The 12119-nt window shown below is 36.4% G+C and overlaps 1 protein-coding gene across 9 annotated transcripts in view; it reads right to left on the reverse strand.

Moving 5' to 3' along the window:
- Positions 1-12119, reverse strand: part of LOC122519931 (ecdysone receptor-like) — a 103343-nt gene that overhangs the window by 39403 nt on the left and 51821 nt on the right. Inside the window, exon 2 of one of the 9 annotated variants that reach the window (XM_043639752.1) lies at positions 10644-10730. The exons of the other annotated variants lie outside the window; for them this stretch is intronic. The gene's annotated coding sequence lies outside the window, so the exon portion shown is untranslated. The remainder of the gene's footprint in view (positions 1-10643; positions 10731-12119) is intronic. 9 annotated transcript variants of the gene reach the window in all.

Raw genomic sequence — 12119 nt, forward strand, 5'->3', positions numbered from 1 at the left:
TAATTCTTACCGATAAACAACGCTGAACAACTAACTGTTTTTTTTTTTAAATAAATAATATTATTCACATCGAATAAAACGGAGACCAAAAAAAGATATTTAAATTCACGAAAAAAAGAATCGTGGTCAATTCGATAAGATTTCGAAGATCATAAAAGAGAAGTACAATGTAAAATAAAGACAAGTTTGTCTGATAATCGCGATCGTACCGTGTAGCGTGACGCAGTTGCCGAAACTGCGCCGCGATCGCCCCCCACCACCGATTCGACTACGGTGGGCCTTGAAACGAGGCCGTGGTTGGGCGCGCGAGTCGTCGCTCTCAGTAATGGTGGGACGATGAGTTAACGGAGAGGGAGGGGCAGTGGGTCCGCAACTTTCTACGCAACCAAAGGCGAATACACCGGAGTTGGCCCCAAAAAAGTAACAAGACGCGCGTTCCCATCGATATCTCTTGTTTACCCATCCTTTTTCTCTTTCTTTCCGACTATACTTCGTCAACTTCGTCTTTGCTTTGATCCCCAACTCCCTACACCTTCCCCACCTCCTATTCATTTCTTTCCTTACTCTATCATCTGTTCGACTTGACTTTACTTCCAGAACAGAATTCTACCGATTCTTGAAACTTTTCCTCAGCAGATGGTCAGCTCTGACAATAATAACTCCCTTTTTCCAAGAATTCTTCCTGTTTCGAGCCTATATCTGTATTTTCTCTCTTTTTATTTTTTTTTTTCCATAAAAATGATCATATATAATTATTTATTCTATGAAGTCACTGCTGAGGTGATTATACGTATTTTTTTTTTCTAAAATTATTACGTTATTTAATTAAAAAAAGTAATCACTGTAGAGGAAATAGAAAAACATGAGATACCTATAAAACCAAATAAAATCATTATTACATAATAATAAACCACAGATATAATTATAGTAAATAAGAGTAATATTATTTACACTGTATACCAGACATCGTTGTAATAACAGTACATATCCAGTGTCTTACATCACAATTAATTTGTTTCGTGTCAGTCAAAAACGATTAATCAAAATGAGAAAAAATTATTAACATTGCCATTGGCCATGTCAACCGACAAGTTTTGAATAATCGTAAATGATTAGAACCATTTAACCAACACATTAAGAGAAAGTGCTAGAAACGATTCATAAAACTAGATTTACGAATGACCAGGAGCAAAAAGGTATATATACACACAATCATTGAAGAGAATCGAAAGTGAGTGCTTATGTGAGTCCTCCGGAAAGAAGTTAGCCAACTAACAAACTAGGCAAGCTCTAGGCAAAGCCAAGTAACTGGCCGACCTGTCCGACCGGACGCAACTATCGCTAAAACGCTATTTCATTCATCGTCTACGCCCACCTAAGTTACCGCACGAGGAACTACGAGTGCATGGAAACCTCGTTATCTCGCGTTTAAATATAAACTTGCGATCCGGACGGCACAAGATTGCACTTCCTGCTTGCTGTTAACACTAGAGAGAGAGAGAGAGAGAGAGGGGGTGAGGAGTAGCAGAGAGGAACCAGTCTCGTCGCGTGGTCTCTTTTCGACCTCTGAAAATATCGAGAGTGTTCCAATTATCTTCTACTCTCAAATCCCAAAATTAGTTTTCACCTATTTTCCAGAATTATTGTTTTCTTCGGGTGTTGGGTGGAATCAGATATGAAAGAAATCTGTTGACCATGTTTTTATGTTACCACATATACACTTATTTTGATGTATTCGTTATATATTATGATATCTATTAACAAGTTGAATGCTAGGGTCGTGTCAGGGTTTGCAGATAATCCATTTTACACACGCGATGAAAAATATTGGTAAAATTTATTTGCTAACATTTTGGAGATTGAAGTTTGAATGAAGTTTATTGCATAAATAACGACAATTAATTTTTCATTATCTGTTATCTAAAAAAAATGTTATAACGGTTGGATTTACTCGTGTATTTCGAAAGTACATAATCTGCATATATGTACCACATTTATCAATACAACTTCAATCGCTTAATCTGATGATCCTATATTCAATGTAAATACGAAGGAAATATCACATGCTTATCGACAATTAGTTGCAATTCTATGCGTTCAGGTTCATTGCAAATCAAACAACAGCGGATGCATCGTGCATCCGCATAATAATATACATGAATATAGATAACCAAGCTACATTCCCAACGTAGCTTTTATCCAACAATAAAAATATTTCTGATACACAGAAATTACCGTTTGACCCAAAAGCGAAGATATATTTGACGCGATTTCCGATTTCTCGTCAAAAGAATCTTACATTTTTATATTTGTAATTCGTTAAATAAACAAAGATAGAATAATAAACGTATTAATATATATCATTTCGGATTTTATTCGATTAAAATGGAATATATCTATGCACACTGTGTATTGATTCTATTTAATAATACGAACAGAATTCAACGTCCAATTTAAAATATAATTGCTTTGTAGTAACTTGTGAAGCAATCGTAACTCTGCACCTCTGGCTAAATTGGGAGGTTTAATTAATTAACTATTAAACGTATTATGGAATAAATGAACGAACGAAAGTGATTATTATCTGTATGACATTTAAATATATTGGTTTGCTCGGAAAGTTCGTGCCAATTCTTTCTCATTAAGAATACAAATCGACGCCATACTTTTTAGGCAACCCTTAGCATATATAGGAAAAAGAACAAAAAACAGAAACCTTTTAGACGACTAAATAATAATAATAATAATAATAATAATAATAATAATATTAATAATAGTAATAATATTAAAAACCTGACTTAACACAGAAACGTAAAACATAATCGTTTGGATTATAATAGATTCATACATCAGTCGAAACAAGTAGATTGGAATACATTGTTCGAATATAAGAACGAGACAAAAGATATGTCAGTAACTGCAATACGTCCCTCGCTAAATTCGCACGTTTCCAATCCCAGAGATTATCCCCTCGAATGCACGAAACGAAATAGCATCGTGACAGTATCCGAACATTAACCGAGGCACGTGCTCCCTTCTACTACTCCGGGTATGCATATTCTGCGTGCATTTGGCTCGATTATGCACACATTACACACTAAGATCGACACATAGAGAGAAACTGAGAGAGACCGGATATTGAATCCGCGTGATCGGCTTGACACGTGTCTGCGAGATGTTATCCAGAGCACGTCCCAATTGAATTTTGAAACGTTTATTGAACCCTTCGACAATATTTTGATTTTACATTCCTATCAATGAGAATTTTTTAAATAGCTTACAATTTTATAGGACATATTTAAAATTAATGAATTGGTGCATGCTAATATTACAGTAGTATCTCAAGAAATTCTAAGCCCGGTCAATTATCGCTTAATAATAATTCACGAGTAAAGAACTCTTCCCAAAACTCGTCATAGAAACGGTCTAATTCGAGTATTCGATCGAAATATTATAGATCGATCGGCAAACGGTTTCTTTTTTCTTTCTTTTACATTAAAAGAAGATTAGTCAATCTTTCGGTGGAGAGTTTGGCAAATAGTTAAGCACTTGGAAAGGGGATAGAGAAAGGGGTGGGAAGAGGGGTGGAGGAGGAAGAGTTGCAGGAGAAATAGGAAGGAGGGCAGTCGGAAACGTGGACAAGCAAGTGGATTCAGGGTCGATCAATAATACTGCTCTCCAGGTCTGGCACGAACTCTTCTTCACCCCTTTGCTGCTCTTTCTCTCATCGCGTATCCCGTAGGATAACAGGGAGAGGAACACCTCTCTGCTGAGTTCCTGATATCCTGATCCAACATATTCGAATTACTTCTACTAGCCCAATAACAATAACGAGAGAGGTAGAGATGGAAGAGAGAGAGAGAGAGAGAGAGATGTGATATGTTAAGAGGAAGAAGGAACCGTGACTGAAGTCGAGGCAGTTTGTCCAGGGCCAGGGTCTCGTCAGGAGACCTAGTCGAGCTCGTCGAACGAGAAGGAAGGCGGAGAAAGCTAACAGATAGATAGATACGAATAGAGAGAGAGAGAAGGATGAGAAGTAGAGAGGGCATCTAGGTCAATGCCTGCCCTCGCTCCAGGGTTCGCATCCCGGCTACAACCTCCAACCAACAAAACTCTCCCTCTCTCGTTCCAGACTCTGCACCAGCAGCTCCATAGGAAACCACCAATACACCAATAGAGCCCCACTAATACCACCACCATGGTTGCCAGCTAGGCGAGCGTGTCGCCTCTATCAACTCGAAGGCCGCCATAACCGACGCTATCTCTACTGGGGCTTCTCTAACGTTCCCTCTCTCTCTCTCTCTCTTTCTCTTCCTCTGCCTCTTCCTCTCGTTCTCTCTATTTTACTCTCTAGGTCTGTCCTTCTTCTCCTCTCGCTCTCTCCTGGTAACTAGGCCATCAGATCGATGCTGCTGCACCACCACGCCACCACCAGCCACCGCATTCTCCGTCGTCGTTGTCGTCGTCGTTGTCGTCGTCTCCAGCACCACCACCACCACCACCACCTCCACCACCTCCACCACCACTACTACTACTTCCAATACTTCCTACTCCTACTATTAGCAAAGCCAAAGTTAAACACAATGGAACTCGTCCTCATCGTCGTCTGTGTCGTCTTTAACCGATGCCAAGATCAGTGATATGATCAAGATCATTCCTACTATTCCAAAGATTTAGAACTTGAATTCCTTACTTCCTATCAAAAGCGTTTCCACCCTAGATTCTGTTGAAACCAAGAGAATAGGGTCCTAGAATTAAGCGATTATCCTTTGCAAATATTTGGGATATGCTTAAACAGTCATATCGGCGTTTAATAAAGTCATGTTTCATGAAATCTGAATTATCCATTAGCAAATATACGAGATATTTTTTCTTGCTGACGTCACCGTTTCGCATTTAATAAATTAAAAGGAAACGTACAAAATAAGCTGCAGTTTCTCATTCTTAAACTCAAATTAATCTCGATGAATATTTGAAGATGCCAGGATTGGACGATTATCGTAGCGTGATAGGAAATTATGTCGAATATTTGTGATAAACATACGATTCCAACAATGAAAATGAACGACGATATTTTTTAACTGTAAAAGATTCATGAAAGAACGGCTTGAGACGACCTTCTCTGACGTACCTAGCTTTCCGATCTAAAAGTACGATTTTAATGTACGCAAAGTTAAGATAGAAACAATGATTATCTACGATTTGTCGGATTAATCTTTTGTCAAACGATCAATATTTTAAATAGACAAGTTATCATTATAATTGACACAAATCTAGCCTCGTGAATATTGTAAAGTTCAAAGGCAATGAAAGAATTGTTATTTAGTTTGATAAAAAAAAAAAAAAAAAACAAAAAGAGAGAGAGAAGAAAAAAAAGAAACACAAAGAAGACAAAAGGTTAAAACAGTTAATGACTATTAAATGCTGTGCTACGTTCTATCGTTCTACGTTCTATCTAAGTTAGCTAGCTAGAACAGGTTGAATGTCGAGACCTGGACGCGTGGGTGGTGAGCGTCTAGCAATGAGGAGGGAGTGGAGGTGAAGGGGGTAGTCGAAATCGATTCCACCCTTGTAAGCCAGAGTATGCTGCTCGCGAGAGGCATTGCGTGCATGCGCGCTGCAAGTAGGGCAAAGCCGCTACCGACGACCACCCTTCCTTCCTTCCTTCCTTCCCTCCCTCCACTGGCGTTTCACTATTACCATCCTTGTCTTTTCTACACTTCATCCTCTTTCGCATCGTCAAAGCAGCCCCGACGAAAAGGGCCGTAGAGTTTTACTGGCGCCAAACAGACGAAAGGATTGACTTACTATGCAATAAATCCATTAATTATTGTACACTTTTTTTGTTTTTGTATCATACTTGATGTATTTTATGTTTCACATTAGTTATTAGTCATATTACACTACTTTAATAATAATTTTATAATCATTTTAGTTATATAGATAATATGGTTGCTAAAAAAAAAGTGTTTCATTTCGTACGATTATTAATTACGATTAAAAGTACATTTGAAAATAAATAAATAATTTGATTTCGATTTAAAATCAATTTAAATTCTAAATCAAACGTTAGGTTAAATAAATGACGTAGTGAAATTTATCGAATAGAAAAATAAAAATAGGAATTTTTTTTTTATGGTCAATAAGTTTGATATTCCGGTTGGACTCCGTCCCTGATCGAAATAGGAGAGTACACACAAGTGTGGGATGAGAGAAAAGGGTAGAATGTGCTTTGAAGTGGATGGGAGGAGGGCGGGAATAAGGGGTTGTCCGACTAGGTGGGGTGGCTACCCTTCTCTCTGTCAATGCACTGCGTCGTCGGCGATGTTGCACGGCGTCGACCTAGTTCATAGAGCAAGGCTAAACGCCAAGTTGAAACACGAACTAAACTTACAATTCTATTTTTCTTTTTCTCTCTTCCTCTCTTTCACCCTCCCTGTCTATTATATTTTTTGTTTTCTCTCTATATTTTGTTATTACGTTCTTTAAAATTTGATTTTATTTTTAAATAATAATTATTTCAATCTATGATTATTCGATCATAGTAATCTTTTTATTCACTTATTCTTGTCGTTAATAACGATTCATTCGCGTGCCACGATTAAGGCTTGATAAATCCACAAATTATTATCTTATTATTTATAACACAGTATATTTTATGAATATACGTTAAATTATATTAGAAACATCTGTTAAATCTTGCGAGAAAGAAATAGTAAAGAAGTTATCTTAATGTTAAGATCTAACGAAAAGAAAAATTCTAAAAAGATTGGTAGTTAACTCGAGATAGGTTAATTTTTCCGCCATTATCAAAGATTACCGACGCCATTATTGGCCGCCATTTAATGATTCATTTTTCTCGTAGCTCGTTCGTAACCTCTCAACGGTTATATGCCAAAACATAAATCTGTGAGATTTATTTTCACGGCATGCCCTTCGGCATTTCTACCTAATTAAAACATCCGTTTGCAAGAAGGTTAACGACGACGTTAAAGAAACGAAAAAAAAAATAAAGAAAAAAAAAGAGAAAGAAAAAAAAGAAAAAGGGATGAAAGAGAGAGAGAAAGAAGACGATTGAGATGAGCGACACATTTATCGCCGTCAACTCGTCGCCCTCGTGGAAAAACGCCCATGAAAAATTGCGTTTACGCGAGGGTGGATGCACGGCCATTAGTGTCTTATTTTGTGGAAGATTTGTGTTGGTTAAATGCATCGAGGAATTTCTCTCTCTCTCTCTCTCTCTCTCTCTCTCTCACACACACACTTTTACTCTCTTGGGAGTGCGTGCATGCGAAGCGTTGATGCGAGAATTAAATCTTCCAAGCTTGGCGAGGAGTGCTCGTAAAAGTTGTGCGATGAAAAAATGAAAGAATACTAATTTTTTAACCGTTGTCCCCTAGTTGGTCCCTATCGTTAATTTTTTTTGTTTTTGTTTAATTATCAATAGCAACGAGCTCGAACATAATTTCGAAATATTTATACTACGAAGAAATTATATTCCCATAAAAAATTCGGTTACTTTGATATGTGTGTGTGTGTGTGTGAGCGAAAATAAAAAAGAATTCGAAAATATAGATTATACGAAAAGCGTTGGACGATCAAAAGGTATCTGACATTTGGTTTAGTAATGCGGAGGCTAACACTCTGTAAACACAAAGTTGCAGAAACAATTCTGGCGGAGTAGGTACGGTTATCGGGTCAGACGCTAATAATACGATCTTTGATATTGAAATAACTCGGTGAAGCGCGAACTACGTTTCATTACGTTCTCGGTGACCACGGCCAAGGATACCACAGACGTTATTTCACGTAGTAAATTCGCATGATCCTTTTCGACGATAAATAATATTCACAAATACATTTACATTTTAATTATTAACAGGTTGTCGAATAAGGTAAACAAATTTACTGCAAAAATTTCAATAAAGACAGGCGTAACATTTATACCATTATAAATATCAATTGCATCATATATCATCAGCTTTTTTAGGTACCATTAATTATACAACGAATTAGAAAATTTTACATATAACATTTAAATTATACATTATTTCATATATATATATGATAATTCTTTCTTATAATTATTAAAAATTTATTTACAAAGCATTATTATTGTTAATATTTTAGATGATACTTTCTTTTCACCTCATTTATAACAAATTATATTTTTATTTAATACTTTTTCATAATTAATTGCAATAAAAAAATGAAAATTAAATAAATTAATATAACCTATTTATTTTATTTCTAAATATTTTATATTTAATAGGAATTAAGGGAATAGAACCCCGGAAGCTGCCATTTTGTAATCGGATGTCGATCCACATATCCGATTTCCGGTAAAGCCCGAACTCGAGAGCAAAAGCTCGTGAGCTTCTCGTTTTTTTTTTCTTTTTCTTCTTATTCTCTTTCTTCCTTTAGGTGAGACTCTCGAATAGCGCTGAGAAAGCGGCTATAGAGAGAGAGAGAGAGAGAGAGATGCAACTGGGTCCATGTTACTCGAAATAGCGAGTGCACCGCACGCATTTAGAAGCATAGCCCGGTGACTCTACGAAAAAAGAGAGAAAGAAAGAAAGAGAGAGCAAGAGAAAAAGAGTGAGAGAGAACATATGCTTCGTATTTCGCGCCACACGTTTCAAATTTCGCGCGATAATTCTTCTCAACTGTGCAAGCGACCGTAAACGGAATGAAAACCAATGCAAAAATTCAATAAATTGTATTTTGTTGTATGCATATAACAAAAAATTGATTTTATTAATATTCCTATATTTCATAGTCCATTAAAAAAATATATTTTAATATATCGTCGCGTTATTATTAATTTGATCCTAAATTCAATATGGACGACCTTAAAAATGGAGCTGCATTTCAAAAAGTTTGCGTAAAAAATGTATCAAACATTTATATTATTTAATAAACAAGAAGATTTAATAAATATATATGTAATTTTTTTAGCAACAAAATGTATTACTCTTAGCGACATTGTTGAATTTAAATGTTATTTTTATATTTGATTCTTTATTCAATATGGCCGTCACACTAGGTGATTCAAATGCACTTACATAAAAAAAGAATTTAACTACCGAGGTAATAAAAATTTAACGGGGCAAAGCTAAATGAATTTGACGAGTGTTTATCGCGAAAAGTATTACATACTCTTTATACATCTATGTATGTATCGTGTGTGTAATTTACATGGATGTATACATATAGAATGTGAAGAGGCTCACGCGTGCGTTAAAAATTGGCCCGGCATTGAATCACGGAGCATAAACGCCGATGAAAAAGAACGTGCCGACGAGCACAATTGGGTCCTTGCCTCGAAATAGCACGTGCGCCGAGCGCATTTAGCTAGCCGCATATATCGCACGTTCTTCCTGAACGTTCCTTTGCTATCAGGGCCGTACACGATCGTCCGATCACCTTGTAACAATTTTGCATACCTTTTTTTCTTTCGATATTTTAATATACAATTCATATATTTCGTATATAAAGATAAAATTATTCAGAAAGAGGAATGATCGTATGAGTATGAATACGATGATGTTAATAAGAGAAAGAAGAATACATATTAGAAAAAAATATTTGTACAGCTTGCGACGACCCAGTGTTATTCGAAAATATCGACTGCCTGGTGTCAATGCACTAGAATTTCTCTTCTTATTCTTCCTTTTTTTCGTGAACGAGAACATTCACTCGTGAGAATTTATGGATAGGTTAGATTTGACGTATACGTCACTGGCGTGTCCATAGCGGCGGCCACGAACGAACGCGAGAGCGCATAAATAAACGGTCGGTGCAGTCTCGTGCAATACAACGGATTACAGAGTCGCAGCTGGTCAAACAAGGCGGCGAGTCTTCGCGAGCATGCGCTCATGAAAGCTTAGCGAATGCGAGAACTTTACGGAAACAAGCTGAAACGATGTTCCGGCGCCATCTTGGAAAAAAAGCTACGCTCTTCGATCTATTCAAAGTTGTTTCTCCAAATTGTTTAATCATATTTTACGAGATAATCTATAAATTAAGTATACTGTATATATATATACCTTTACACGTTCATGATTTTGAGCATAAGAATGGTGGGTAGTTTAAATTTATAGTGGTATAGAACAGTTGCGTACGAAATTGCGAACCCTTTCGATATTCTCCTAACCTCCTGGTAACTTGTATGTCGCGGTATGCAAATTATTGTGTACGAAGTAGTGATGGTATAATACGTAACTGAACTTTGACTTGGTCGTAATAATGGTCTTGATAAAATACGAGAACTAATGACAAAACCATATTATATATACAGAATACATATTAAAAAAATGCATTCATTAAGAATTAAATTCGAAAGAAAAGGAAGGTTACAAGAAGAAGGACGCTCGTTTGAAGTTTTTTTTTAAACCGACACGTCTCGTCATAATCATTTCACTATCATCATCATCATTATCGTCATCATCATCATCATCATCATCATCACGATCACGACGACGACGATGATTATGATCATCATCATTATTTCAAAGAGGAATGAGTTACATCGAGAGAAACGTGACACCGTATATGTGGTAAGATGATATTCTATGTATATAGATACATACGTATATTCAAACATATGTAAATACATACATCGTCCATCTTCTCGTACGAACCTGTTTGGTTTTACTGCAGGCAACAGCTGGAATTATTAGCCCTCGCAACTAGTTCCACGTGCACGTATCGGCTCTTATCGGTTGGCGCTAAATAAAGCGATAAACGTTTATAAATAAATATAGCTTATACACGATTCATATATGTAAGTATACTAACATACGTGAGATATGTATATCTATATATTTATATATATATGAGAAAGACAAAAAATGTATGTATATTTAAAAAAAAATATTATTATACAATATTTTATCGTAAACCCACGTAAGAAACCACAATTGACGTGGTCCCATATTTTCCGTATAAGGTGCACCCATGTACCGGTATGAATATAATTTATCATCTCATTTTATCAGTCTCGTCTAATTAAAAAAAAACAACTCTTCAACCCCCGTTTAACGAGCTTAAAAATCATTTAAATTAAAACTTATCGTGTGAGAATCAATATCAAATAAAAACTTTTCCTATTTCCATTTGCATTTTTCATCAAACAATCAACCCCCAAACTCATTATCAAGATATTTACGACATGGATACGAATGAAAACAAAGAAAGAAAAAAAGAAATAGTAATGAAAAAGAGAATGATGGAAACAAGAGAAATGCGTTTATCGGAGCTATCATTTCGTGGAAAGATCAAAGAACTCGTCGATGGGTAACACACGCGTCGAACGAAAATTCTGAAACATCGTGAAAGAACGAGAGAGAGAAAGAGAGAGAGAGAGAGAAAGGAGAAAGAGTTGTGCGATTTCACGAGTCTCGGAGTATTGCATCTTGAGAACGACTGAAGTTACTGTAAAATAAAGGAAATACAATAAATTTTTAAACGGAACGAACGGGGGAATTAGTTCAAGATCCACAAATACATTCGCTATCCTTTATCTATCCATCTATCTCTCTCTGTCTATCTCTTTCTTTCTTTCTGTTCCTCACTCACTCTTTTTACTGGACCTCCCGCAGTCTGCGAAAAGATCACTAGCTCTCTTTCTCTCTCTTACTCTTTTTGTCCTGTATTTTTTCTCTTTCCATACCCCTTTTCGCTCTCTCTCTCTCTCTCTTTTTCTTTTTTTCTCTTTTTCTCTTTCAACTCGCACATGGCCGGACAGAATCGGCCGTTTGTGTACACTTTCATGGAGTCAGCGGCCGTTGGCTCTTCTTGATATTTTTGCACGACTCCCGAATAATCGTGGCACGCATGCACGCACGAAACTCGTCCCTCTTTTCCTCTCCCTCTTTACCATTCTCTTTCTCTTTCTCTCTCAGAGTTTTCACTACCCAACCAACGGAGACCTCCTGACATTGAAATTCGTTCCACGAACGTCGAAAATATAACGCGACGTTATTATTTTTTATTGCGATTTCATTCGATGGATATACATTTAAATATTAAAATGATAAAAATGATAGGAACAACCGATGTAGAAGACCTTGGTCGACGTTTTATCCATAATTCTTTGTCGATACGGTCGATCGGTT

Source organism: Polistes fuscatus, unplaced genomic scaffold, assembly GCF_010416935.1.
Source record: "Polistes fuscatus isolate 324 unplaced genomic scaffold, CU_Pfus_HIC Scaffold3, whole genome shotgun sequence".
Classification (NCBI taxonomy): domain Eukaryota; kingdom Metazoa; phylum Arthropoda; class Insecta; order Hymenoptera; family Vespidae; genus Polistes; species Polistes fuscatus.